Source organism: Rhinolophus sinicus, linkage group LG01 (assembly GCF_036562045.2).
Source record: "Rhinolophus sinicus isolate RSC01 linkage group LG01, ASM3656204v1, whole genome shotgun sequence".
In the NCBI taxonomy this organism is placed as follows: Eukaryota; Metazoa; Chordata; class Mammalia; order Chiroptera; family Rhinolophidae; genus Rhinolophus; species Rhinolophus sinicus.
Genome location: NC_133751.1, coordinates 74,361,818 through 74,388,425, shown reverse-complemented (window position 1 = coordinate 74,388,425; position 26,608 = coordinate 74,361,818). Strand labels below are relative to the sequence as shown.

At 35.6% G+C, this 26,608-nt stretch overlaps 1 long non-coding RNA gene across 1 annotated transcript in view; it reads right to left on the bottom strand.

Moving 5' to 3' along the window:
• Positions 1-5,477: 5,477 nt before the first annotated feature.
• LOC141572899 (uncharacterized) overlaps positions 5,478-26,608 on the bottom strand; it is a 141,599-nt gene continuing 120,468 nt past the window's right edge. Inside the window, exon 3 of the long non-coding RNA XR_012498448.1 lies at positions 5,478-5,577. This is a non-coding gene — a long non-coding RNA (uncharacterized LOC141572899). The remainder of the gene's footprint in view (positions 5,578-26,608) is intronic.

Sequence of the window (26,608 nt, the reverse complement as noted above, 5' to 3'; positions counted from 1 at the left end):
GGGGGGGGGGTGTCTGTTATCCGGTGAATTTTCAGAGTTCAATCCCAAAGTCCCAGATAGTTTACATTTGTTTGTGATATTCCTGCTCTTTGCACTTTCTGTAAACATCCTAGGCTTCAACAAAAATAGCCAAATACAAGTCAAGAAATCTGCTCGACACTGAGAGAAAATTTTGGTTGATAATCCATAATCACAGATGATATATATCACTGTATCTAAATATAATCAACCACAGAATCAAAGGAAAGACCTAAGACCTAAGAAGACCTTAGAATAATGTAAAACTAAGTCTATAGTTTTACAGAAATGCAACTGAAGCCAAGAAATATTATTTTGCTCCAAACAAGTTTGAGATTATGGTAGACTACCACCCTGACCTACTAATGCATAACCCAGTTCAGTTTTTACTTCATAGGCTGCCAGTTTTCAAAATAGCAAGCCTTCCCTGCCAAGCACACTCTCATATTCAATGTCAGCTTTCTAGAGAGAGAGTAGTTAACAGACTGCTAAATATTTCCTCCTCTAATGTATATTATCAGACTGATAAAACATCTGAGGGCACTGAGCATAATTTGATGTGTGAGGGTTCTCTCATTTTAATTACTATTATCCCTCAACCTTAATCCTATTTCTCAGAAAATTAGTCAAATTGCTTTTAAATCCACATCCTCAGGATTATGCTACTTTAGATATCTATTGCATATATACCACACATAAAATAAAAAGGAAGTTCAGATTTTACCATCTTCCATATTTCTGAATAACAAGATTATTACATCAAATGACTTAAATTCCATGGATGAAAACAGGTTTTCCAGGGTATTATTTCATGTTGCTTTCAGTGGAATTTTCTGTATCACAAAGCATACTACAAAGACCTGCTCTTAGTTAAGTCACAAATAAAATATACGAGTACAGTAGATTATTAAACAGTAAAATAAAGAACCATACACACATGTACTGCATATGGGAAATCAACCAACAGATGAAGTCACCCCAGCCAGCAGCCAACATGTAAATAAAGACAAGTGTTCTTCAGGAGGAGGAAAAATAGATTTAACTGATAACAATTGTGTAAAAATGCAACATTTCAAGTGTTTTTTTCCAAATAATAAATGTGATTTGTCATGTGTTTAAGCTTTAAAGCTATTTTTAGCACATTATAGAAAAATAAATATATTTCAAAAATGAGGTTGATCATCCATCAAATATATTTTCTGATATAAACGGGTACACATGAGCTTTTTTGATAATAGAAGAAAAGCATTATGGTCTGGATTTTACCTTATGCCTAAGGAAAACTCATTATTATTAAACCAGGAGTGAATCATGCTTATTTTGTTGTACTGTTAATTTTTAAGTGAAATTAAATAACATTCATAATCATCAACTCTTCATAAAAAAGGTTTTGAGATAATAAGCTTATTTTACATGTTATGAAAGTAATGACATATGTGATCAAAATAAAAATAGCTCGTAGTATTAATATATTAAACTATCATGGTACACCTTTCCCCACTCATTCTTTTTCTTCATTCATTCTTTTGTAGATATGTAGTTATGCCTATTCATTTTAGATGGTTTATATGATACACAATACCAATATTATGTTCAAAAGCCATGTTATTTTACATGCAGTAAAGCCTAATTAACAGGATAAATATGTGAGATACTTTATTAGCCAAATACTATTTTTTCACATTGTCCCTATATAATTATTAAAATAAAATACTACAAACACTACGGAGTTTAAAAAATACACAAGAGTGTATACACAACTAGGTGCATACTTAAATTGCACAAATGCCAGAATGCAAGCATGGCGAATTTAAGCTACTAGCAACATGAATTTGAGAAAATTAAATTTAATGCCCAAATATATAATTCAAGAAAAAAGGTGAAAATTAATATTCAAATACTTTGATAAGAAATCTCTCTCCTGAAACCAATGAGAGCAGAAATGCTGTTTTGATCCCTATCTGAACCAGAATGCCTACATTTTGCTCATTAGACCATATAATATTCTATTAGCTCTCTGACACCAAGGAGATTACATTGAGTTGGGGAGCTGAGATTTACTACTAAACAATATCAGAAGTTAAATAATAACAAAAGTTTTGCAGCAAGTACATGAAAAACTACAAAATACAGTTTATGAACTAAATAGGAGGGGCTACTTTCTTTGGGTGTCCACCATCTGGGGAGTCTTTGGGGAGGAGGTAGACTTAACCAGGGATATGAAGGATGGAAAATCTGGAATAGGAAGGAAGGTTAGGAGCATGGAAAGAGAACAAACTGGGATAACAGTGGAACATGAAATGGCTTGATTCTAGCCAGTTGATGGCAGTAATTAAAGAATAAGGGACATGTGGTTAAAAGATCATTGGCAGCAAGAAGATTGAGTCCCGATCGGTGTCTGATAAAAGTGTTGCAACGAGTACATGAAAAACTACAAAATACAGTTCAAATGCTTGATGAATTGAACCAATGATGATTTTACCCTAAACCTGAATTCTGTACTCAGATAGAAAATGAAGCTAGAGATGTCCTAAACATGTTTCCATGTTTTTCCTTCTTAGTGTGGCTAAATTATTCAATGGCTACAGGATATGATGTCAATTCTCAGTCATCACAACCAAGTTTCCTCCTAGGGAAGGGCACATGTCCTTGTTTTTCTTCTCCACAATGCAAGGCGTTACAAATCCGAGCACTATCTGCATTGCTTAGAAAAAGATTATATTTTCCTTCATACCAGGGGACCAGAACAGCTTTGTCATTGCAATTTGTCATGAATTTCCCCCTTTTAATACTTGGTCCCCACAGCACCAGAGTCCTAGCTCCCTGAGCCCAAAGTCTATCTTTAAAGTGAAACACAAATGACATGTTAATGGTTAGTAAAAACACAAAGACCATAGCTGAAATGATGGACTTCATTTCCATCAGCTCCGCAGAGTCTGAAACATCTAAAGAGAGCTCAAACAAGAGGTCCTGCTAACACAGCTGCTCCCAAGCATGAGTGCAACTTAGCATTAACTTTTAGTCAATGATCCATAGCTCTCGTGGGGAAACACCATTCTCCAGTTCACTGGGATGTGTTGCTCCCTCTGGATGTAAGATGGCTCCCTATTATTCAGATATCACCTGGGTTCCTGATGACCAATTAGGTTTTCATTTATGAGATGCTTGGAGCCAAGCAAAGATTCCTATCTGCATCTGTGAGATGATTACACCCCACTTCAAAAGGAGATGAGTAGTCATTTGGAGGGGGTGACGGTAACTTTCTATCTGCTCTCTTCTCTAGGCCTCCTCAGAAATATTTTATTTCTAATGGAATATTGATCATACTACTTCCTCTCTTAATAGTATTCAATGGCTTACTGTTGCTCTCAAAATAAAGACTACTGGTTAGTTTCTTAGTGTGGTCTACTGTCTCCTGCCAGATCCGGCCCATTGACCTCTCCCTATCAACTCACATGGAGATCCCCCTTTCTGTTCTCTGCACAATGGTCAGAGTGGCCTTCTTTCAGCAACTCCAGTGTACCTTGCTGGGTCTTGCCACACGGCCTTTGCAGTTATTGCTCCAGCTTTCTGAAATGCTTTCCCCCTTTCTTCAGATATTTTAACTCACACTTACCCACAGGGAAGCTCTTCTCTGTCTCCTTGATTATATCAAATCAAATGCTTCTTTGAGATGTAATTAAAGCATCATATGATTCATTTACATTTATTTGTATAAATATTTTTTAATGACTGTATAACTGTCTCTAGAAGATAGACTCTATGAAATCAGGGAAAGTCCATATGTCTTACCTTTGGATACCCGATCAGCCAGCACATTGATAGGCAAACAGAAGACATTACATATTTGTGAAATAAAAGTATATATAGGAGCAATCAAATCATAGCAATGAAAAGCACTACACACACATATTGGTATGTGTATACATACACACATAGTAGTTTTACAACTATAGAACTTGTAGAACACTTTGAAGGATATTAGAACATGAAAATAAGGTACAAGACTGTAAAAGGTCCATAGGTCTTTCAGGAAGAACAGGTAGAAAAGCCAAGGATGGAAATTGAACAAAAAGAAGAAATATCATAGCAATTAAAACCAGAATTATCATAAAAATACTTTTACATTGATCATAGAGACTTTGATTTATACAAAATAAAACGATAAACTCACAGATGATTCAATCACTTTGTTATAGCTAAACCTGTGAAATATCATCATGATACAAAGACTCAACACAATGCATGTGCTAGAAGATCAAGTACAAAAGAATATGTTAGCCTTCTCTGATAGAAGAAAGTAAAATTATGGTTTATGGTTTTCTGGTTCTCCATAAATGTAAGAATCATTTCTACTTAAAATTCATAAGTGTCATTACATATAGGTAAGTCACCAATACTACAGGTGATGATAATTCAAAGTTATGATCATAATCTTGGTCTTTTTTTTCCCCGTAGAAAGACCCATGACAGCTATGTGCGAGCTTATAGCAAGTATGTGTCGCATCTCAAACAACCTGCTTCACTTTTTTCCTAGTTGTCAAGGACAAATTTAATTTGTGGACCCTGCCCTCTTCACTAAGCTGACAGTAAATAAAAGGGGCAATGTCAAATGGATTTTAAGCTTTCAGAAAAGGAAAGCATATAGGATATACTCCAAAAAGTTTGACTTCCGAACATTGCTTCATACTAACAATACTTAACATATTAAATGTCAAATCATTTTCTGATTGTCATTCAATATAAATAGTTAACAGAATAGGAAAATCACTTTTAAAATGTATGCTTTACAATGTCATCACTTTATTTTCAGAACTATGTATGCATGCATAGACATTTACATAAATATTAATAGCAATGGAAAGAGTATTTGGGTTTCTTATGGTGAAACTGAATTATATTTACCAAATAAAAATAAGTATTTCCACAGATAAATTTTAATAAGTCTTACTTACTACCCATATCATATTACTGGGATACATGTGTAGTTTTGAGTGATACATAGAACAAAGAGTTTTTTGCCAAAAAACAAAATTAAGAAGTTTTTGATTATGGCATTTTTAATTTTGAGAATTACTGAGGTTACTAGAATATTAAATCAGAATTTAGGAACATGAAATCTTAAAATATATGTTTTTTAAAAAAATCCAACTATATATCTAGACCTTAAGCTACTCAAGTGCAGAGCCTTATTTAATTTTTATGTCAAATCTCTGAATAAAATAACTGATGCTAACAGCTGTAACAAAAACACCAAAGTCTCAAAATAAAAAATTGTTTCTTGACCACAAAAAATCCAACGCAAATGTTGTTGCATTGGGTGACACTGCAGGGTGGGCCTTCTTTAAATGATGACTTAGGGATCCTATTCTTGATGCCATCACCTTTAAATTACCTCCATGCTTGCTACATAAAGATAAGCGAGAATGAAGAGTTTTGTGTGGGTGCATGAACTATATCTGCAAGTGGCATATATCACTTACCCAGTCAGAATTTAGTCACAGAGCTCCACTCAAATTCAACGGACTTGGAAAATGTAACTAATTCTGTGCCAAGGCCCTAAAAAAAAGAGGAAAAAAATAAATCTTGATAAGCAGTCTCAGAAATTTAAGTCTCTCAAATATTCAAGAGAGTAAGAACAGAGTAATTGCTTCACTTACATATACCTAACCTAGATGATATGAAAATACAAGAAAAGTTTGTTTCTTTTGTCTTTTTAAATAAAATAATTTACAATATATTTAGGGGACAGGGTAAATGTCAAGTTGTGTAGTATAAACCACTAGAGATTTAGATAGTATTCAATTATATGTTGCTGTTTTTGTTATTATTTGGTAACATGGTTGATGGGTGAAATAGAAATTTGAACTTGAGAGATTTTTGTGGGTAGATTTCAGCAAAGTTTTCTAAAGAAGCAAAAACTTATGTTGGGCCTTAAAGAGTAGCTAAGCCATGGGCGTCAGTGGAGGGAGTGATTGAGTGGGTAGAACAGAAGAGACGGGTGTAATGTAACCAAAAATGACATGTGGATCTGGTGGACTGATTTATTTTATAAAATTGGTGTTAGAAATAATAGCAAATATGGCTAAACAGGCCAAAATGGATAAAAAGGGGGCAAGGTCAGAAATTAAAGGGAGACTTTAAATCAGAAAAAAAAAAGAAAAAAGGTTTAAATTCAATGCAAGAGGTTACAATGAGACAAAAGGAAATGTGCATATATATATTGCAGGAAAACTTTTTTAACATAAATATTATGAGAACCAACTGAAGAATGTATTAAATACCTGTCATCAGTTTGCGTTAGTCAAAAACATCTGGCTGTAACTGAGTATTTTATTTAGTGCTCTAAATACAAAACACTCATTTTTTTGTAAAGGGGAAAATTACCAAAGTTCAAAAAATTACATAAAAGGAAGACCTGAATAAATGAAGCAAGTGAATGAGAAGACTGATAAGCGAAAAAAACAAGTGCAATTCTCTCAGAATTAATCTACAAGGTCAATATGCTTACAACCAATATCACAACTAGATTTTTTATGAAATATGAGAAACTCCATTGGAATTCAAACTGAAGAATAAACACCCCAAAATAGCTAATACAATTCTGAAAAATGCAAGGAGGGAAGCTTGTCCTATCACATTTAAAAATATATTATTAAACTAAAGGAACATACTAATGTAATAATTTCATTTCATTTTTGTAAAAGAAAAAGTATTAAAATATTTATTTTCCAATGATGGAATTTCAGTATAATTGATGCGTGGGAGTAGGGGAGAAAGAGGAAGACAGATCTCTGCATACCCCCTTTTATTTCACATTATGACCAGTTGAAGTGTATTTTGTTTCATTCCAACTGCCTAAATTATCAAACAAACATTTTGTTAACTTACATACTGGTTTGGGGCTTGTCCCTATATACTTGTCTATATCTTTCAGTTACTTGAGGGTAAATTGCAAATATAAGAAGTTTACTTGAAAAGTACTCAATCCAAATATGTCATCATCAACAACATAAGAATTGATTTACCAATTTTTGAAGAAACCATCAAAATTAGTATTCAGGAATATATGGCTTTTATTACAACTCTCCTTATTCTCCAAATAGGATATACTTTTTTTTTTTTTCAATTAAAATTTATTGGAGTGACAATTGATAGTAAAGTTACATAGATTTCAGGTGTACGATTCTGTATTACATCATCTATAAATCCCATTGTGTGTTCACCACCCAGAATCAGTTCTTCTTCCATCACCGTATGTTTGATCCCATTTACCCTCATATGATGTACTTTTTGAGAAGGATTCAACTGCTTCCTGGCCAAAGATATTTCTTTAATGTAGCCACTGACAGTATTCTGTTCAAATTCTCCTTCTTCCAAATACCTCCACAAGGGGCTGCAGGTTTGCTTCTCACCCTTAGTTTTGAACCCAGTGAGGTCTAGTGGCAAAAGGGAAAGGAGATGGAAGGAGAGGCTAATGTCTTAGTATCTTTCCACTCTCCATGTCTTCCATCTTTCCACCACTGTGCTGGGCAGACACAGGACTCCTAGGTAGCTCCTGGAGTTCATCCTCAATTTATTTCCTTTCTACCTTCACTTTTCCTTGCTTTTCTTTAACAAAATGTCCCAAGGATCTAATTATGGCTTTTCTCTAAGCAGAAAAATTCTAGTTCGGTTCTTTGTGTATCATAGGTATATGATCTAAGTAAAAAATATAGAGAAGAGTTAACAGTCACACAGCAGGCCTTTTTATTTTGTTTTGCATTTCTTTCCCCTAGCAGTAAAATAAACAAAATACAACAGCAAATCTAAGAAAAGCAGCAAAATAAACAAAATACAACAGCAAAACTCTAAAAAGTATTCTCTCTCTCTCTCATTCTTTTAGAGTATTCCCTTTTCATTAGTGAAAGAAAGGTCAGGAAAAGGCTTATGAAATTGCGTTCTGTCCACAGGTGTTCAGAAAGGAGAAAAACTGTCATTGGAAGCAACAGGTGCAGGCAGAAGCCCTCACCTATCTTATCGTGGGTCAGTTTTCATATACACACATGTCAAACACAGTATTTCCAAAAAGGAACTCTTGATTTACCAAACCACAATAGCTCTTATCCCCATCTTCCCCATTCATTAAGTAGTATCATCATCCACCCAGTTGAAAATTGTTAACACCAAAATTATAGGGGTTATTCTTATTTCTTCTTTTTAAGGCAAAAGTTATGAGTAATAAGGCTTTGGAAGAGACATTAAAGAAGAGAGGACTGGTCAGCATCTATCTCATAAAGCCAGTAGCTATAGCAATATTCTTTTATCATACAGCTCTCAAGGAAAATCCCATTTTCACAATAACATACTGTATTGGTTTCCTGTTGCTACTGTAAAAAATTACCACAAACTTTTATCTTAAAACAACATAGATACCGTATTTTATAGTTCTGAGGTTAAAAGTCCAAAAATGGGTCATATTCATCTCAAAGCAAGAAATTGACAGGACTGCATTCTTTCTGGAGTCTCTAGAGGAGAATCTGTATCCTTGCTTTTCCCACTTCTAGAGGCTGCTTGTATTCCTTGGCTTATGGTACCTTCTTCCTTTTATAGCCATCAGTGTAGTATCATCAACTCTCTTTCTGACTCTGCTTTGGTAGTCACATTATCTTCTCCCTTTTTACCCTCTTGTCTCCCTTTTATAAGGACCCTTATGATTACATTGGGCCCACCCAGATAATCCAGCGTAAAATCCTTATCACAAGATCCTTAATTCAATCACACCTGCAAAGTCCATATATATATATATATGGGGGGTCATTATTCCATCTGCCACACATATTTAAAACTATACCAAAGCTCCCCCCTCAAAAAAAATTCAGTATCTGGAGGAAAAAACAGAAGAAAAATCAGAAAAATTATGCTTTGGTGAATTGTCTATTAAAATCAGGGACACTCAAAAAAGTTTATTTTTAAATATTAATTAATATATTAGCTTTACTGAATGTTTTCTTAGAAATACTCAGTTTTATAAATGTTTTCTTCTATAATAATTTATAATGTAACTACTTCTATGTGAAAGTACAACAATATGCATTGAAATAAAAATCAAATCTTAATTGACTCCCAATTTCACAAAACTCTACTGGGAAAAAACTTGAACAAACCCAAGGGAAAGAATTCAAGAGAAAATAGATCTATTCCCATACATCCAAAAGAAGAGAATGCAGCTACCATATTTTCTGAATAAATGCTTACATTTTGGCAACACATGGGCTTGAGAACACTAACTTCATTTCTAGCAAAATTTATTTAATTGCTGTTGAAACTCATGAGTCAAATTGGGTGCTGGAAATATGATCTGTGAAGTGGGCACGACTAAGTGGTCTTTCAGGGAATCATTTATTTTTTGAAGTTTTACAAATTACTAGGATCATTTTCAGGTCCTCATATCTAAGCCTCCCTTCACTCCCAGCGACAGAGAGACAGCAGCAGTGCCCCTCCACTTAGTTCCTGGTAACTGACACAAATAAAAAAACCCAGGATTTGGGGTGGCCACTGCCTTTGAAGCAGCCTGCCATGAAGACCAGATGTGAACCCGCTAGGAGTTATTCTTGATTCTACTTCCTCCCTTCACTTCCTGTAAACTGTCAACCGACATTCTACCTCCAAAATATACTGAGATCCTGAGTCCATCTATTTCTTTCTATTTCCGTTTTTACTTTTCTTATGAACAATTGTTATTATTTCTGACATGGATTACTGAAACATCATCTTACTGGTCACCCTCCTTCATATTTTATGTTTTAAAATTCATTTTTTACATAGCACTGAGACTGAGCTTTTAAAAAAGCAAACAAACATAAAGCTATAATACTCCCAGAAAATAATACAGGAGAAAATCTAGATGACCTTGGGTATCACAATGACTCTTCAGATAACACCACCAAAGGCACGACACAGGAAATAAATTATTGATAAGCTGGACTGCATTAAAATGAAAAACTTCTGCTCTTCAAAAGACACTGTCAAGAAAATGATAAGACAAGTCACAGAATGGGAAAAAAAAATTGCAAAAGACACAAGACATAGCTGATAAGGACTGTTATTGGAAATACAGAGGGTGCCAAAAACATGTATATGTATGTTAAGAAAGGAAAAAAACTGTATTAAAATTGTAATACTCAATATATACTGATAACAAAAGATGAATACAAGTCACATTTGACTTCTGCAATTACAAGAGGTGCTCAAAGTTGTTACCATCAGCGTCCAGACTTCTGATTACAGCGAACTACTGCTTGAGCAACGTTGACCAAAGTATCCACTTGTATCACTGCGCATGCCGTTTCAATTTCTTCACACAGTATGATGCCTACCCTCATTGAGAGGGCAGCTTCTTTACTCAGCCTACCAATGCAAATGCTAATCTCTAACAGACACACCTAGAAATGTTTTATCAGCTCTCTAGGCATCCCTTAGCTGAGTCAAGTTAATAAATAAAATTGATCCTCACAATGAATAAATGAAATTATGGAGCAGAGCTGGGCCTCAGATGAGGCAAGCAAGGCACTTAATGTACAGTTTTAGGAGGCACTTGCTCTCAGTGCAAGAGCTGATCCTGCACGTGCAGACCCCTGGGAGCAATGCGCAACCTCCACAGGGCCCCACAGATGGTTCAGTGTTTTGCTAGTGCTGCCTCGGAATTCTTAACAAAGTTTTTAAAAAGTGCTCCGCATTTTCATTTTGCACTGGGCCTTATAAATGATGTAAGAGGTCCTGCCTGAAAGTGACAACCTCCTATATGCCATTCCAGAAAAAGGGTTCCAAAATTGCTTTGAAGTGTGGACTAGGCACTGGCATTGGTGCATAGCTTCCCAAGGGGAGTATTTCGAAGGTGACCATAGTGATATTCAGCAACGAGGTATGTAGCACTTTTTCTAGGATGAGTTCATGAACTTGTCCAACCTTGTACACCATCGGCTTTCCTGTGTCTCCAGCTTATAGATTGCAGATCACAGGCCTACCCAGCCTCCATAATCATGAGAGCCAATTCCTCATAATAATCTCTTTCTGTATGTCCTATCTGTTCTGTGTATCTGGAGAACCACGACTAGTACATTCATCAAATTCCATTAAAGTGTAACAATATGCCAGACACTCTTCTACATGTTGGAGATAGAGCCAATCACAGCTTCAAGAGCAGTTGCACAGTGTCCCATAGGTCACAAAATTTAAAAGATGCTCACTCTGTCTTGTGCAAGTGCTCAGCCTGTACTTGCAGCAAGATGAGAGCAGTGCCTCCTGAAATTCTGTACTGGAGGCACCTCACCTGCCTCTCCCTAGCCTGGTCCTGCAGTGGAAGAGAAGTGTTCCTTCAATAGTTATCCGCAGTGTCACAGAGAACTGGGAAAAACTGATGTTTTAACTGTCTTCAGTTTTCAACGTCTTTAGAAAATTTTGTAGTGTTGGTAAATGTTGGAAGTGACAAGAAGCCTTAGAAGGAGATATTGCTACCAAAGAACATATAGGGACTTGGGAGATTAATCTGAAAAATTAAAAAGACCTATTTTCCACTCCATGTTAGTTATACCACAAATCTTAGAATCTCCTGGGAATGTTTGTGCTGGGGCTGCAGATGAAGACTGAATGTCAAAAGTCACGTCTCATCTGGGCCTTTTCATAGTTTATTCATGACACTGAGTGCTTGCCTAGAGCCAGTCCCTGGTGCTGGGGCCACTCAGGCCCTATCCAGGCCTCCCAGGTTCCCAGACTTCTTACTCATCATTTTTACAGCGGAATCATTACTCTAGGTCTTTTAATTTCCCAAGTAAAGCCTCCCTTAAAAAAATAAAATGTTCTCCCTTATTTCCACTCTTATGATCCTAAGGCCGACTATCTTTACCTCTAGTGACACTGATGTATGATTCATGAGTATCTCTAAAAAGGCTCACACCATAGATTCTTTTAAAAAAATCAGTGTCACTAGTTTACATACCATCATCATTATGAATGCGGAAAGGATATCCGGCTCTCAGAAACCCTCACCTTTCAGAATTCTCTCTAAAAACAGTAGTTTAATAAATTGAATCAGTTTGGTACTTTAACATTTATTTTTATACTGAATATCTCATTTATATTAGTTAGTAGAAAGAACAATCGTGACTTTGTAAATATATATATGTATATATATATACATATATATGTGTATATATATACATATATACACATATATGTATGTATATATATATATATACATATATATATAACATCATTTCATACAATGACTTCTATGCCATGAAACAATAAATGTTAGCTGCTATTATTACCTAATGTGAAAGCTGAGCATCACAAAGTGGGCAGTCAGATCAGTTAGATCTCTTACCCTTGGAACTGTTCTTAAATATGTGAGTACTAGTTTACCTTTCATCTTTCTTCTAAGTGGAATACTTAGGACTTGCAAAGGTTTTTTTTTAGTCTACTAGTATTTTCCCTGATTACTCTCATTCCATCCTTCCCTATACTGTCTCCACCCATACTTGCATTTTTCCAATAATAAAACAAAAATCTCAACTTTTTAATATTTTTAAAGAATCTGATATCTTCTCTGAGTGCTCACATTTTAAAAGCATAATATCTACATTTTTGCAGAAGTCTTTCAAAACCAGATACTGTATTTAATTGTTTTCATAATGAAAATGTTCTGACCGTGATTTGGGCCTTTCCTACAATGACAAGTCATTGCCGTGAGTGTCACTTACTATGTTGTTTTAAGAAGGTTCTATTTCATTAGGCTAGAGCCACAAAAGTCCTAATAGTACCACAGACATTTTCTAGTTCAAATTGGTATTTCTTTTCTCTATCTACTTCTTTGCTTGTACACTATTAGTTGTATTTTCTGTTTTTCGTCTTATATCCATTTAACATAGGGAAGATCTGATATTTGCCAAGAGAATCTGGCTTTCTTAATTTATTGCATGCTATATTCATTTGCCTCTTTAGAGAAAATGCCTAGGCTTTGTGGTAGACATTTTCTTGGTTACTTAGGTCATACACACACACAGGTTAGACAATTAAGTTCGTGAACTCATTCTAGAAAAAGTGCTACATACCTCATTGCTGAATGTTACTATGGTCACCTTCGAAGTACTCCCCTTGGGAAGCTATGCACCGATGCCAGTGCCTCGTCCACCCCTCAAAGCAATTTTGGAACTCTTTTTCTGGAACGGCCATCAGAGCTGTCAACGTATTACCCTTGATGTCCTGAATGTCATCAAAATGTCTTCCTTTCAATAATTTCTTTACCTTTGGGTAAACAAAGAAGTCATTGGGGGCTAGATCAAGTGCATAGGGAGGATGTTCCAATACAGTTATTTGTTTACTGGCTAAAAACTCTCTCACACACAGTGCCGTGTGAGCAGGTACATTGTTGTGATGCAAGAGCCATGAATTTTTGGTGAAAAGTTCAGGTCATCTAACTTTTTCACTCAGCCTTTTCAGCACTTCTAAATAGTAAACTTGGTTAACTGTTTGTCCAGTTGATACAAATCCATAATGAATAATCTCTCTGATTAAAAAAAAAAAAGTTAGCAACATCGTTACAAGCTCGCGAACTTAATTGCCAGACCTCATGAGTGTGTGTGTGTGTGTTTCTGTGTAGGCAAAATAAAGGCAACACACACACACACACACACACACACACACACACACACACACGCATATTCTTTTTGCCTTTATTTCGTTTCCTCTTTTGTGCTTCTTTGAGTTAAAGCAGTGAGCAGGACTGCCATTATGCATAGAATCAAGAGTGTTACTGTATGCATTATGTAATTTAAAGAGCACTGAAAAACCTCCTATTCACCAATTTTGATTCTCTAATATTTTCTCACACACCTACCAAAGGGCTAGAAATTATAACATAGAATATTGTCTTACCACTTTAGGTTTAATATGGCAAAAATAGTGTGTCATATGAAGCAATTCTAAAAAATTCAAATGATGAAAAACTGGGTGTTCAGATAGGTGTCTTTGAATCAAACATATTACAGTTTCTTTTTACTTTTGTCAGGTAAAAAAAAAAATTGAAATGAGAAAAATGATTACTGGGTACCTTTACAATGGAATGCTGAACATTATCTAAAGGACTCTTCTGGGGTTATCTGATTCTATAAGGATATGTGCCTTTCATTGTCTATTTTGCAGTACCCTGCAGATAATTTGTGGAGAGATGATGGTGATGTAAATGGTTCATAGAAATAAATGCAAATAAATTTTGGATGATGGACATGAAATTGATCTGGACTGTTGAAGACACCAGTTTTGTATCTGGCAGCAAGTTTAAGCATTCCTTAATGTTCATATCTATCTATCTATCTATCTATCTATCTATCTATCTATCTATCTATCTATCTATCATCTACCTATTCTCTGACATGCTTTTGTACTGTTATTTCTATCTTATGGATTTCCTAAATAATAAATGAAATAAAAATTAGTTAAGTAAAATCTTTCACGTGTGTCTCTTTTATATTTTATTAAGAGTCACGATTTGACTTTTAAAAAAGTTATCCTTTAACAATTTCACTTCACCCATCTGGAATAGTCTCTTCTCTACCATTTCTACACTTTCCATTAATCTTTAGCACTGCGCCCAATGCACATCTTCTTAATGAAAATTTTGCTGACCTAGCAGGATTCTTGATACATGGTCCTTACCTATAGATCATTGTGGCCTATGGGCTCCCATATTGAACAAGGTAGTACTTTGAGCTGCATAGAGCAAGCCTGGAAACCTGTCTCTGCTTCTGTTCTTCCCTTTGCTTTCAAATTTGCTTCCCTTGCCTCACCACTGTCCAGAGTCACCACCCACATTTTGGGGCCTCAGCTGTAGGCAAATGCCAGTGGTAGAATCTACCAAGCAGTATAATCTCAGTTGGGGAATTGGCAGTTCAATGAACTACCTTGCCTCTGACCATCCCTCTAAGTTGAGATGGCTGAGCTCTTTGGCAAGAAAGAAGAGTGTACTGGGATCTGAGTGTCACTAGGGCAGATGGTGAATCTAACTGAGCCAGCTGCCTCTTCAAACCTCCACATAGGCCCCTCCACCTAGGCTGATTTCTCTTGGTCTGGAGAATATATCCAGCTGACTGCTGCTGACCCAAGGGTGGCCCACCACCCACCATGGATGGTCTACCCCAAGCAAATGTATCAGGGCAGGGCAGGGTGGGGCAAGAGTATTCTCCCTTCTTAAAATACTGCTTATAGAATATCTTCTACTTTTCTTCTAAGCTTGCAAAATACTTGTTATCTGACCTTTTACGAAAAAGTTTGTTGATCCTTGCTACAGATTATTAAATTTTATGACTTGTCTTCCCCAAAGGATTGTAAAATCCTAGGGGCAGCAAACCAGCGTAATTGTCCACCAAGCTCAATAATTATTAGACGATTAGTTGTTTACTTTCACAAAGCCCTACTCTTTAGAATCAGTCTAGTAGTTCTCCTCATTTAATCCCATTATAGATTTACAGCTTTAAAAGCTACATATATTTCAAAATAAGAGATAACCACACATTACTTATGACTGAGATGTTTAGGGAAAGCTTTGAGACATTTATTTATTTATTTTTTAAAATAGCATTTCTATTTGACAGCAATGACGAAAAAAAAAAAAAAAAGAAGATACAGAAGAGTCCCCAGGTCACAAAGAAATTTTTTAAAGAAAATAGAATTCTAAAGTAGGTCTTAGGATATTAAGTATTTCATGAGTTTTGAAAAGAAGCAATCTCGTTGGTAGAAGTTTCAAGATAATCATGTCAGTAAATTGGACATTGACCTCTTGCCTTCCTCACCTGCTCATTGACTGGCACGAGGCCTATGACTCAGGTATATTGTATGTTGGGTGAAGTTCTGATACAACTACACTACAATGATATTTTCTCATTGATATTTGTGGGGTGATCTAAGGACTTTGTCAGCCATTGCTCATGTTTTAGTAATTCTTCTGGTCACTAAGCAGGTCTCTGCCTTTATTTTAAACAAATGACTCATGCTATGGTCTGAATTCTAATCAAGTCATTCTGTATTCATCAGCTATAAGGTCACTCATACTCAGGGTACACACAATCTATGTTTGGAAAGTGCTTAGTTTATGTGGTTTGGGAATTTTGAATCTGATTGAGAAAGTCTCAGAGGAAAGGTATGTTTGAATGAAAAACCCAGGAAAATGGCATATCCCTAAGATGACACATGATGACATTTTGAAATTAAGCTTCCCTGCCAGATAGGTTCTGGACATATCTGTTGCTTGCCTCCAAAAAATCTGTAGGGGGGATCCCCAAGGAGATATACATGGTCATGTGAAAAGACACACTTTTAAATAAATGTTAATTGTGAATATTCAGCTATATCCAATGTGCTTGTTGGGAAATAATTCTTACTATCTAAATTATTACTGTTTCTACACAATTCTAAGGATTTTTGGGTAAGTTTGTTTAGCTGTTTGGAGCAAGATACCAAGGAAGTTGAGATATAGATATATATCTATATATGTATCATATATATATATATATAGATAGATAGATAGATAGATAGATAGATAGATAGATAGATAGGAAAGGTAGCTTTGCATGGGTCAAACCTCTGTTTCCCCAGTGATTGTACTTTAGCCTCCTTCCAATTTATGTGGAAAAGGCCTATTGTCTGCAAAGCAAGAAATGTGGATGGTTCAGAGTTTCCCATCATTGCTATCATCTCCATGTGACTGAGCTTAACAGCAAAACTTTGATTTTACCCACCACAAAAAGCTTCTTCTAAGAGTGGAAGATGCATTTGTGATGATTAAAAACAAATATTTTGGTGTCTATTTTTTGCTGCTTGATGGTAAATAAGTGGTATCTATAGATCTGGTAATAATTGCCATTCATGCCCTCCAAGGCTGCACATAGCTATTTCATTTGGCTTCTGAAAGAACTGAAGTCTTTTCTTTGCATAAATCACAAAGTTATATTCTAGAAGTACCTGAGGTGGTGGTCTTTACAAAACCCAGCCCCAATGTACAATAAATGCTCTTCAATAGATAACAAATGTGTGCAGTTACCTAGTTTATACATTTCATTATACAAATGAAAATTATACAATGAAAATTCTCGCCTATAAAGTGTTTTTTCAAATTTTTCATTACAAAATCTACATTTTTATAGCATGGCAATATTCATCCAAGAATATTATGGATCTTTTTTACACTGTTATTACTTTCAAATGAAAATATTCAAACAAATTCTCCTGAATTAACTGGAATGGAATATATTAAAATAAAAATGAATTTAGAAGATTGAAAAAAAACAAATCAAACAAATAAAAAAACTTCTTCTAGTTCGTATAAAAGTAACTCCAGAATGTTTCTGTTTATTTAGAACACAATAGAGAGAATCTATGTGAATTTATGACACATTTTTCAGCTCTTTATATCCACATGAGGCTGGCCAAAGAGGCTCATAGTCCTTTAGGAAATAGGAGATCAGTATATATGGAAAGCAAGCCAATAAATGTGTTGTGAAATGATATACATTGAAATTTATCAGATGTTGAAGCCAATTTCCTAATTTCATGTAGACTTCACCATTTCTTGTTTGTGTGTGGAGGGAGAGAAATTATGCAAAATTGAAAGAACAAATTTTCCCTTTACTGTTTTTAATAATGTATTTGGAAAAGTAAAACAAACAAATTCTTATTTTTATAAAAAGTGGGACTGAATTTGGGTATGCCAGCCTGGAGTGGACAAGAAATAGGATTATCGATACTGGCCTGGCAACCTTTCTTGAGGTGAATGTATCAAGTGGCTAGTATCATCTTTAAATAGCTTCAAAAAGAAGGACCAGATCTTTTCAAGGGGAAAAGCACTATCAAATGTAAAATATATTCTGCCATGTTAGTTTAAATTTACTTCAACTATTGAGCTGCAAACAAACGGACAAGTGAGTAAACTGGAAATCTGAAAGCAAACTGAGTTTACTTCAAAGGAGGATGCAGCAGGGGAGCTCAGAGAAGGGAAATCACCATTTGTTAAGGACCTATGGCCCATATGCTAGAATCAGTTCTAGACACTTTACGTATGCAGGGTGAGTAAGCTATGGCTCATTGGCCTAATCCAGCTTGCCATCTGTTTTTGCAGATAATGTTTTATTGAAACACATCTACCTCCACTCATTTATGTATTGTCTATGGATGCTTTTGCACTACAGTGGTAGAGCTGAGTGGTGAAAGAGACCATGTGCAATGCAAAGCCCCAAATACTGAGTTTCTGGGCTTTTTCTGAAAAAGTTGCCAATCCCTGATCTGTATTAATTTGAAGATTAGCATTCTTGCCATGATCTGTGTAATAAACAAGGATGCACAAAGCCTTCTCAGCTCACGAGTGCTGACTGTCTACATATTTTCTTACTTGTGCGTTCAGAGATGTTATGTTAGCAGCTGGGTTTTAACCATGGCTGGAGTATTTACACCATTGGAACAATCAAGCACCACAAATCAGATTATTTTTCTTTTTAGTTTCTGCAAAGGCTGGTTGCCCATAGCTCAAGAAGGATTTACAGGCAAATATCAATAATTCTTCTTTTTGTCCACTCCAGGTTGGCATACTCAAACTTATCCCACTTTTAAAAATAATAAGAATTTTTTTGTTTCACTTTTCCTCACACATTCTTAAGAACAGTAAAGGGAAAGTTTACCAGGACACTACTGTTAGTAACTCTTTAGTAGTCAGAACCCCTACTTATGCTAGATAATAGATGTGCTAGCAATGGACAGAGATCTCATTAGCAACGTGGATCCAATCGATGTTAAAGAACCTCACTGGAGTTTGAGATATTTAATTTTGCTAATTACAAAACAAATTAATCTTATTATAGAAATCTTAGAACCCACAAAGAAAAACATATAAGCTCACCACCATACATATTATGATAGACATTTTGATGTCTTTCTTCCATTCATATTATACACGTAGACCGTAAAACTCATGTGAAAACAAAAGTGAATTTAACTCAAGATAATATTTCTTTAGAAACTCAAAAGACAGTGGACTTTTTTTTTTTAAGCTTTCCTGGTGTACTGAAAATAACATATTTCCCCTTTCAGAAACCCCAAAGAGTTCTTGACTGCTCCTTGGAGTCTAAGTAAGTTTTAGTTGAACACGTTCTTTTGATCTTTCCAGGATTCATACAAATTACTCATCCTGAAAGATCAATAATTATTGGTTTTTGGTGTGTTCCCTAGGTCTTTGTATTTTATGATGAACTGATTTGATGTGTCATGTCAGCATAGCGCTATGAAAAGGATGTGAAATGGCATCAGGCATTCAGGAGTGATGGTCCAGTAACCAGCCAATTTTTTGTTTCAAGAAGTCAGAAAAAGAGATGTCACCTTACATGCTGGAAGAAAACATCATGCTTACTTGAAAGGCAGTCAGCCTAATAAAACATTATTGAGCCATAGATGTCAGTTCCAAGCTTCTTTCGTACCCTATTTCCCCGAAAATAAGACCTAGCCAGACAATCAGCTCTAATGCGTCTTTTGGAGCAAAAATTAATATAAGACCCGGTATTATATTATATTATATTATATTACATTATATTATATCATATTATATTATATTATACCAGGTCTTATACTATAGTAAAATAAGACCGGGTTTTATATTAATTTTTGCTTCAAAAGACGCATTACAGCTGATTATCCGGCTAGATCTTATTTTCAGGGAAACACGGTAGATCTAATATAATGTTCCTTGTCCTTTTAGAGAAAAGAACCTAAGTAAACTCCTAGATTATAGTGCGGATACAATTATGTATTCTTATACACTCTCCTGTTTTAAAGTTTTAGCGAGCAATAAATGTGACTCCTGGTGTACCCTGGAAGAAACCATCACCACTCTTTCATAGACAAAGAGCATTTTTCCATCTAGTTTGCAAAGAGTGTGATTCTCCTGAAGCAAACCGCCTTGCTCTTTTTTTCTCCTTCTCCAGGCTACACCATATCATGGCTTACCCATTGAAACAGTCAATAAATACCCATACTCGGATTCAAAGGCAGTGTGGTCTTTATAGTACACATAACATTCAAAGGGTCAGTATAATGTAAATTTTTTCCATAACCTATTAATATTAAATATCAAATATCCATTAAGATATATTAATATCAATAGCACTTACAAGCTCAGTTCATTTTCCATCCTTGCCTATTATTTCTGGCACTTACTCATGCTTTTATTCAACTAAAACATAATTACCAGGCATCAGATGCACGTCAATCACTGTTCTAGTCCCTGGGAGCCGAAATAAGACAGAGCCCTGCAGACCAGCATCTCATACTCCAGTTAGGCAGACAGATACACAGGCAATTACAAAACAATATGGAGGCCCCATGGACAACTCCAACATTGGCCGCACCACAGGCACCGCAACTACAGATTTTCCGGAGGTGGTAACATACTGAATTTTGTTGAAATCAACACAAATTTTTAGCTGGAAGTGAATTCCTAAACATTGTGGCTTCTAAGACAAGGTTTTCCAAATTACTTATAGTATCATGAAGGGCTAATCGTTTTGTTTATCTGTTTTATTTTGTTTATTAAAATCCAAGGTGTACTGCCACTTGTGTAAAATAAAGAGGGTGCCAAAAAATGTATACACATTTTAAGAAAGGAAAACTGTGTTAAAATTGTAATACTCAATATATACTGATAACAAAAGATGAAGACAGTCATGTGTACACATTTTTTGGCACCACTCCCCCCGTATACATATTTCTTTTTAATTTTTAATTTTATTCGTTTTTTATTTTTAATGACAATACCCTGTTGCAATGTTTGGAACCAAAATAATAGGATAACAGGCTTGACATTCAACTCCACATTTCAATCTGTGCTGACAGTTTTGAAATATTCACTCTGTTCATTAATATTTTCATTTAGAAAATAAATAGATTCAATATGTCTATGTCACTGAATTATAAAGTAGGATTACCTTCTCTTAATTTGTTACCTCAATTTTCTCCTCTGTGTCATGTGAATAAAACAGGTCAACTTTCTGCTTTAGATGAATACATATTTTTAAATATTCAAGGTATTTAGAGTAAAGCTATACATAGACAGAAAACAGCACTATTGTGGTTCCAATATTCGCTAACCCTTTTAAAAAGTCTGGTACAAACCAAAAAGTGCAAGCAAATATAGTCAATTATTTTATCATTGTTATAATTAATAATTTATTAAGTAATTAAAATCAAACTTCCATTATTTATAAATTTTATTATACTTAAGTTTTATATTTTTAAGAAAATTTCATGAGAAATTAATTGTCAAAATCATCCACATCTTTATTTAATTCAAAAAGCCAGCCACTGATAGCCAGACACCAGTCTTAGTATGTACACTTTTGAAGTTATTATGTTTCTTTTGGAAAGATTTATTATCAGACACTTCCCAAGGAAGGGATGGAAAGCTACTTATGGATTATTGAAAGTACTTTTGTCAAGAGAATATTTAACTTTTAGCAACATACAGGTAAATTCCAACAGTTAAAATAAGCCAGTTTATTACTCTAATGAATTATATTCCCTATTTCAAAACTCTTGCACTAATTTTCCATACCCATCCCATTGTTATAACTTCTTGATTGTTTTATTGAAGCCAGTAGAGCCATATGATTCATCATATCCTAAAAACACTGCAGAAGTATATGCGGCTGCAGCAGACATGTGGTGCATAACCATCAGCAGATAAGCCACACAGCAGCTGATCACAGCAGATAGGACTCCAGAACAAGAGCACCAACCTCAGACGCTTATTTATAATGCAAGGCTCAAGGCACACATGCTGTCTTGAAAGGGCTCAGCTTTGGGCTGCCCTGACCTGACACTAGATATTGTTAAGCAGCTCTTCCCAAGCACCTAGTAGCAGCATTAGCGATATTTCCCTGACTGAAGGGTAGAGGCACACCAGGAGATAAACCCCTAACGAAAAGGATTGAGAACAGTCTCCAAGAAAAATCTGTACCTCTATTCATGAATAGCGTCAGGTTCAAAATACATTTGCTAGAAAAGATCATGCATATACAGACAACTACAAAAAGTTGTGTTTTAACAACTTTTAAAAAATGTTTCCTGTTTTAAAATTTTTACAAATCCACTGAAATATCTCCCAGGATTATGCTCTTAGGAGTTTATTTTGGAAAGTCCCAGTAAGTGGATGTCATGCAGGGTGTCACATGGGGTCTCAGATCCCGCTCCCCACATAAGAACGCAGGACATGGTGAGGCCAAAAAGGAACACCCACGGAGCCATAGACAGGGGAGTCCTACCACTATATTCTCGCTGGCGGCATCCGCCTTTCTGCAATCCGCGCTTGCTAGCTCAGCCACCATCTTCTTGGTAGCCCCCCATTTTTTTTGCTGCTAGCATAGCCACAGCAGTTATATTAGTCCAATGGCTCACTGGTTACAGCTGACGGCCAACTAGCCACAGCTGATGGCCATCCAATCACAGTTGATGGTCATTTACTGCCTGAGCCATCACCTTTCCACCTGAGGCTGAGAGCCTGGAAACTGCACTCCTGGATCTGTCCCCACAGTGGAGTAGAAGCGGACTGAAAGTCCAGACTTCCACGTATCTTTTTATTACTGCTGACTCCAGACTTCTTCAGATAGTGGCAGATAAAGTTCAAAATAGCAATTTCCCCCAGAAAATAGGAATTGGAAGTGTAGAGAGTTAATAGGGCTTTTTCATCTCAACTCAACTCTGTGATCTAATTTCAGATAGCAGGAAATATGCCAACTTTTAGCGGCTAATTAGAGTTATTCGCTGGAAATTATTTGTAGCCAACCTTTAATCTCTTATAGCAAAGTGCACTGACTATGTTGGCAGCAGAAGCACTGGCAGCATGAATGTTGGAAAGGTTCTCAAAAAAGGGTGCAAAAAAAAGGCTGCATTTAGATTATGTAATGTGCTTGGCTGAAAATTTCGCAGACTACGTGATGCTACTTTTGGCTAAATTTAGTCACAGTTCACATTTTTCCAATTGGACGCTGGAAGCCTTTTTGGAGCGGAGGAGGGAGCTTTTGCAGGAGTGTCTTTCACTCACAAATCTCAAAATTTAATAATTCAGGAGCAGACTGGCACTTGCATTACTAATTAGGACTTTATTAGATTTATTAAATTTGAATTGCTTTAGGATTAAACTGAAAACCTCTCCTTGTGTTGCCACAATTATACTCATTTGGTGTTTAATGCTATTTTACCAAAGGAGATCCCCCCTAAGGTAGACTCCACAAAGTCAGGAAATTTTGTCTATTTGGTTCACTCTATATCCCCAGAGCCCACTGCAGGGTCTGGCACTGTATATTTATTAAGTGAACGATTGAATAGATGCTTGAGACTTAGTCACAAGTGAAAGAGAGGACGCCACTATATTAATATCACCTGGCAAGCCTAAATACTTGATTTCACAGACACTCCCCCTATCGATGCCAGGAATATTTGGATCTCAATTACACCCTGTGTCCCATCCCTTTCTCCTCCTTGCTCTTCCACTGCTTTAGTAAAAAGGTTTTATTTGAGCTTTTTACAATGGGAAAGTTTGGCAGAGCTAATGAATGACCTTTCATACCGTATTGAGGCTAAGGCAAGAAAACTTAGTTTTCCTCACAGTATCACTGCTCTAAGGCAGGATTTCTAAAAACAAAGAGCAGCTTTAAATCACTCAAGAAGTCAGTTGCAAACGAAAGAGATCCTTAAAAAAACCAACAACAATAATAAGAACAGCACCTGCAAATATATAGTCAGCATATTTTGTCTTGAGCACGCTATGCCTAAACTTTTTTCTCTTTTTTTTATCCTTCCTTGCATTCCTTGCCTAAAGGCACCCATTTCTTTCACTTCCCCCTCTTCCCCCAGGAAAGGATTTCATAACTCATTCAGTTTGAATTATAAATGAAGCTTTATCTATTACTACCCAGAGCTATTATAATCTTCAATTAAAGGACTCCATTTCTATATGGGTAAGAATATTTTGGAGAGAAGAGGCAACTCAGAAGCTCTGTAATCTTATTCATTCGATATAATATTAATGAATATTATTTAGCAGCAAATAGTTAATGGTCTTGTAGTAGAAACAAATGTGTAAAACCAATTATAAATTTCTATGACTAGTACTAATGTATGTGTAATGTAACTGTTTTGAAAAGAGATGAACAATTTGCCTGGGCATTCTGGAAATATCATTATTTTATGAATCAGCCTTTTTTTAGTGTTGGATAGCTTTAATAATTGAAAAAGTTTACCCTCTTGTTGAGTTGAAGACTGTTTCCATGTGTTTTACACATTAGCCAAGTACTGGCTCCTGGCACGAAAAAATAATTCCTCAAATGTTTTAGGTTAGTAGGATTTTTTTGTCCTTTAAGGATTGCCTGTTTCCTCAATGTTGAAACAGGCCATTTCCTTGTCTATTTTTAACTTCTGCCTCTTCTCATTAGAAGCCATGGACCTCCCAGCATCTGTTCAAACTTAGCAAGGATCTATCTAACATGGCAGCAGCTGGTAGGAGGCAATGGATTTGCGTCTAATAATTCATGGACTATCACTCACTTGGTAGGACTTCTGCTCTGCTTCAAATTAGGTGTGAAGATGAATATCAGATTAGGGGCTGGAGATGCATAATTTCAAGCACAAAGCTCCTTTTAGGATAAAGACCTAGGTTATTGTCTGTGGCATTTGACTCTGCTTGTAGCCCACAGCAAGTTATTTCTGCAGTGGGCTAGGATCTCTGAAAGGAAGGGCATAGCAAAAAGCAGGCTGCTGGGTTGTTTTTAATCCCTAAAATTGTATCCCTAAAATTTAGTGGAAGATTCAGCATAAATGCCAAACATAGCAAGGACTTTAAGGGCCCTGAAATTCCTCTGAGGAATTCAGATAAGAAATAAATGAGTACTTGAGATTTAAAACAATGATAATATTGGATGTTAACGAGAAGAAGCATGTTTACATGCTCCTGGTGCATACAGCTTTCTGGGAGGTGATTTGGCAAGGTATCCAAAGTCTGAAAATGGGCACATGCTTTAAGCCAGCAATATCTGGAGTATGATTGGGGATGCATGCAATCTTATAAGCATATATATAGCAGCATACATTATAATAGCAAAACACTGGGGCAATGAAATATTTGACCATAGAAGATTGCTTAAGTTAATTTGTTTATTCATATGAGGGAATGTCAGGAGTCACTGAAAATCATGCGATAGAATACTTAATGACATGGGGAAATAGTCTTTATTAAATATTAAGGGAAAAAAGCAGTTTGCAAAAATTATGTACTGTAATGTGATTAAAATTATGTGAAATGTATGTAAATGAAAAAAACCCCTCAACATATTGATGTTTATACACTGATGTTATTACATATTGGTGTACAAACATCAATATGTAATATCTGATTTCTTAGACATAGGGATTGGAGTATAATTTTTTACTTTCTTCTCTGTGTTTTTTTACAGACTCCATATTTTATATTAGGATGAGCCATAAGCAGTTGCCTTTATTTAACTGTGTGTGATCTGCCAAAGACCATTTCATAAGGTTAGAGCTTATGTAATTAATATGAGTTATTTTGTAATAAAAAATTATATTGGATTATTTGTTAAATGATCTTCCCAACAAACAGGCTGAGAGACATCGATTACCCAACATTTGTGTTGGTGGTAATAGCTGGAAACCAGGGCTCTGCTTTTGTTTTCCAGCACCTTCTCTACTTATACTAATATAAATGCAGAAAAATAAATCACTTTCTAGGTAAACTGTAAACTTAAAAAGTGTGGTAAATACTGGTTAGATCAAGGTGATGTTTTCTTTTCTTTCTTTTCCTTTTCTTTTGTTGGGGGGTAATAGTGGTATAGAAAATAGCAAGAGATTTTTAGTATTATCTCTGGACTGTGGATCAAATTTAAGAATTCTCTTTTTCACAGAATTAGTGACACCAAAAAAGAATTTGATTTACACTGTCCTCAAAAGAATTTTCCAGCTCCTATCATTAAAATGAGAGCTGGGGGCATAAAATGAGATTGTAACATAACACTTTCCTTCTACACATCCACCCACCCTTCTAACCACATTCTCATTTGCAAAGTCTCTCACTTCACTAGCAATCATTGAAATCCTAACTACAGAGTAGTTGAGCCAGGCTGTGGGACTGTGGCATTTAGATTTGTGGGATTCTAGGATTAGTGTCATAAGGTAAATAACACTTCTAAAATACCAAATTGGATCATAGGACTCTGAGATTTCAAGGAGGGAACATACCAACTGTCATGGCTCAAAAAGGGCATAGCTTACTAGGCTAATTTACTTTTCCTTTATTGGATGACTAGTGCAGCTGGTAAGTTTTGAGCAATCAACCAAACTTAGAATTGTTTTCAACAGACATACTCTGCTTGAAGTCTTGGCTGTAAGTCCAAATTTGCAGTGGAAAAAATTGTCTAAACTGTAACTACACAGAGTTGGGCAACTGTCCACATACATTTAGAATGGAGTTGGAAGAATCCTTGAGGTTTTTCTAATCTAACTGCCC